The sequence below is a fragment of the Lactuca virosa genome, chromosome 9 (genome assembly GCF_052849685.1).
Source record: "Lactuca virosa cultivar CGN04683 chromosome 9, Lactuca_virosa_CGN04683_v6, whole genome shotgun sequence".
Classification (NCBI taxonomy): Eukaryota; Viridiplantae; Streptophyta; class Magnoliopsida; order Asterales; family Asteraceae; genus Lactuca; species Lactuca virosa.
Window position 1 is genome coordinate 239,486,163 of NC_136434.1, and position 4,226 is coordinate 239,490,388.

The 4,226-nt window shown below is 30.1% G+C and overlaps 1 long non-coding RNA gene across 1 annotated transcript; it reads right to left on the reverse strand.

Annotated features, from left to right (window-relative positions):
• Positions 1-256: 256 nt before the first annotated feature.
• Positions 257-3,964, reverse strand: LOC145140926 (uncharacterized). Its single transcript, XR_013722352.1, has 4 exons — positions 3,382-3,964; positions 3,118-3,257; positions 2,045-2,162; positions 257-325 (listed from the first exon to the last, which is right to left on the reverse strand). It is a non-coding gene; the product is annotated as an uncharacterized LOC145140926 (long non-coding RNA).
• Between the last annotated feature and the right edge of the window lie 262 nt (positions 3,965-4,226).

Consider the following 4,226-nt stretch of genomic DNA (forward strand, 5'->3'; position numbering starts at 1 on the left):
TCCCCTTTGCGAAGATTATTCAAGTCTTCAAATAATTAGTAGTGACTTTACCGCTTCCATGATTGTCTTCCTTATATCCAAGTACCTGCAAATGTGTTTGTGAATCTCCAGTCTATCTACATTTGAATTTTTCATACACTTTGCAACTCTGAATAACAGATTTGTACAATTTCCTATAAAATATATTTCCTTTGCGTCAATATAAAAGAAATGCTTCTTTTATTTACCCTTGATCTTCTTCCTTTGAAAAACAACTCCTAAAGGCTTCAATAGTGAACTCGCATACACTATTTTGAGCTCTTACAACCACTAGTACAAAAATGACCTACAAACACACCATAAAAGTGTGACCATATGCATATTGTGAAATTTTGTTTTTTCACTGAAAGTGTGACGGAAGGTAATGCCATTGTATGGGTCTTATGGTCACTTTAAAATTTAGTGTCAGTATGATATGAAAACATGTCGTCGTATTATAAAAGTGTGGTTATTGAGTAGGGAATTTTGTTGCTATAATCAATCATTCTATCCAATATTGTAGCGTTAAACTGTTAGTAGACACATTTATTTAGTAATTGTAGTGACTATATATCACCAACTTATGACATGCATGTTGTTTTAGTGTGGCATTTTACTAATAATAGTCACACGGTTTAAAGTTTGTTAAGACTATTGAGTATCTTTTCCAGACATATAATTACGGAGAACATGACTATGTTCGCAAAATGGTCACATGTAATTGATTTCATAAGTGGCGATTTGCTAATAATTAGTCACAAAAACAATCAATTGGGGTGAATATTGCCTATCTTATAGAGACACTCAATTAAGTGAAACGTGATCATAAGTATTATAAAGGCACAAAATTTATTAAAATTACGGATTTAATATTAGTTTATGACCATGTTTTTATTACTTATCATGACCGATGTTATCATTCCGACATATAAAACGTTGCAACTATGACTATTTTATATCATTTCGACATAGAGAATAAATCACAAAATAGTTGTAACTAAATTATAGACATAATAGTCATTGTAAGTGTGACTATTGTTTCTACTATGATCATAGAAAGTAATTTAAACCATAGACATTAGTGTTCTGTCAACACACATAATGTAGATGAACATGACTATTTTCTTCCGTATTGTCACATAATTTGCATATTAACAAGTCATTATTATATTTTCTGACATAAAATATTATCTAAACTAGACAATACATGAATTTTTAGTCACATAATTATTGAATTTAGTGAAATGTGGTATTTATTTGCCACGTCATTTTTTATGTTGTTATTGTTTAAGTTATCGTCACAAAAACTTTAGAAAAACATGATTTTAAAACACTTGTAGACGCATAATTAGTTTAGATCATGACTATTGTTATACTTTTAGTCACATGTTAAAAATGATGTAAAGTGACCATTATATAATTTTAGATACATTGAAAAACTATATAACATGCCCAAATTTATAATAATACCACATGATAATTTTGAGATGTGATTATTGTTTAACATTCAGTGACAGTAAGTCAGATTTTATTGTTACTTTTTCTATATTATAGACACATCAAAAGAATATAAACGAAAATAACCAAAACCCAACAATATGAAACAATATCGAAATTTAGAATTCGATATTATTAATAATTGAAATCCAAATCCTTTCATTAAACTTATCATTAAAATACCAAAAGATAAAAATTGTACTAATTGCAAGTATTAAAATATGGAAAATAAAGCAAAAACATCATAAACCAAAACTTGGACTATAATCATCTGAAGAGAAGTATTGCACCCACAGAGTATATAATCATAAATATTATAAACCACTATGAAGATCAAAATAAGCTTTATAAAGATATGGATGAAAATGATAAACATAATCTCATATTTAATTTGCTCAATGAAGATAAAGATGTTTCCTAAAGATGGCTTCAACTTCTTACTTGCATCTCCAACTTAAATTATTTTGGTCTTAAAAATCAATGAACCATATGGTTTTTTAGGCAAATATGAATTTCTTTGAGCCATTACCTCTTTTTCAAACTTTACCCAATGGAACAATGTCCCACATCATCAGTCTTGATCTTCATATTGCTAGATGTGTCACAATCATTCCAGTTTCTAGTCAATTCTCTTCTCATAGTCATTCCTGCACTTACAACAGAAAAAACACACGTTGTTGGTGATCATACAAGCCTTATAGAAAAGAGTAATCAAACATGAGAATTAACAAGATTCACAGGTGAAAACAAATACAAAAAGTTTTAGAGCATATGCGCGACTTTTTCCTACGTCGTTTCGTCTTGTAATCAGAATCAACATACCAATTTCAGACAAACCCAAAAAACTCCAAACACTTGAAGAAACGTTATATCAATTATCCAACTATTACATGACATGATAATAAATAAAGCTTAATAACTATATGATCACAAGACATCATTATTTTAATCCTCAATGCTCAAAAAATTAATAATCACACTCAAATTTTCGCAATTACCGTAAGTTGACTGCTCACAATTACCAGTAATAACTTTAAAAGTAAATCCAAACAAACCTAAACTGATAAGTTCAAGGAAAAGCATGAGAACAACAACATTTTTTTTACATAAAATCTAAAAACATGAATGCCAATTTATAATTTTGAATGAAAGCAAATTTGATGTGCAAAGACCACATATACACAAGAAATAAATTTCATAGCTTTACTTATAATAGAAAAACATGTAGAGAAGAAGAAAACTAGTTATGAAGGGGCCAGTGAGGAGTTGTGGTCTCAAAGTAACACATCTAATTCCAAATGCAAAAACTGCAAAAAAACGTCAAAATTAATGATATAGGACGGAAATCAAGAGTTTGAAGGATAGAAAATATAAGGTACTTGCAATGATAAACCTTCCACCAGTATATGACAACTGCATGTCATGTTTTGATCTATTACCAAAAGGGCATTTACGACTTTTTGCATGGTACTGAAGTAATATAAATTAATGAGTAGTAACATTGACTTGCTTAACGAAAGAAACAACATTCCACATTTCTTTTCTTGACAGTCAGACCAAATTAAAGCGTTATAAGAAGAGATTTAAGGATTTAGAACATACTTAGAAGATATAAAGCATAATTAGAAGATATATTTCTCTCCATCTACAGTATTGCCACTTCCCTTAAACATGATTTAGATCTTTAGCAACCTCATATGAAATCAATACCAATTGATTGTAGTGATTGTTGGTAATCAAACCTAAAAACAAAAAGAAATACCTCAACAATTTCATATCCACTTCTTAATTACAATTGAAAACAAATTTGTTATCCCACTTATCAAAAACATCAAATTTAAACATGGAGGATGAAATAGCAATCACCTTGAACATGGAAGATCAACTCTTAACTTATCAACCAGAGGATCACCTAATCAGCAATATAAAATTAAACATGTTTAGGGATTAACTTTACACTCGATTATAGGGTTCTAAACTCTTGTACCATCGAGATGAGAACCAAAATACAAAATAAAGAAAACACCAATGGGAATATGGGGTTGTTTCATGAGAAACTATCTAAAAAATGTTTCTAACAGGTGACGGAAGGAACATGATGGCATCGATCCTTGAATTCTCGATTCCATCTCATCTTGACTCGTGATCTGACTTGGCACCATATGCCCAGATTGACTGTTTTATATTTTTTTTTCTCCATGAAATAGTGAATATTAGGATCATGAAGAGAAGTCGTTCATATTATTTTTAAGCTGCCAACAGAGGATGGACAGGGGGTAGGGGAAACACGAAGACGATATGGGCTAAGTCGCGATGTGGCGGAGCCGAGGTAGAGGGATGGAGAGGTAACGGTGACCCCATGAGAGAAAAACGAAAGAATGAACCCTAGCGGTTCAGATTATGTTGGGGGTAATAGGAATTTGGAAACATGAGCGGGATGTGAGTGACATTTTCAATATACAGGATTGACACCTTCAATTTTAATTTTTTTTGAATATATTTGAAATTTTTGACGAGTCTTCAATTTGGAATTTTTTGAATATATTCTTTTTGAAAATTTTGATATATATATATATATATATATATATATATATATATATATATATATATATATATATATATATATATATATATATATATATGTGTGTGTGTGTGTGTGTGTGTGTGTGGAAGTAAAGCGGATAACTAGCAAAAACTATAAGCACACAAGA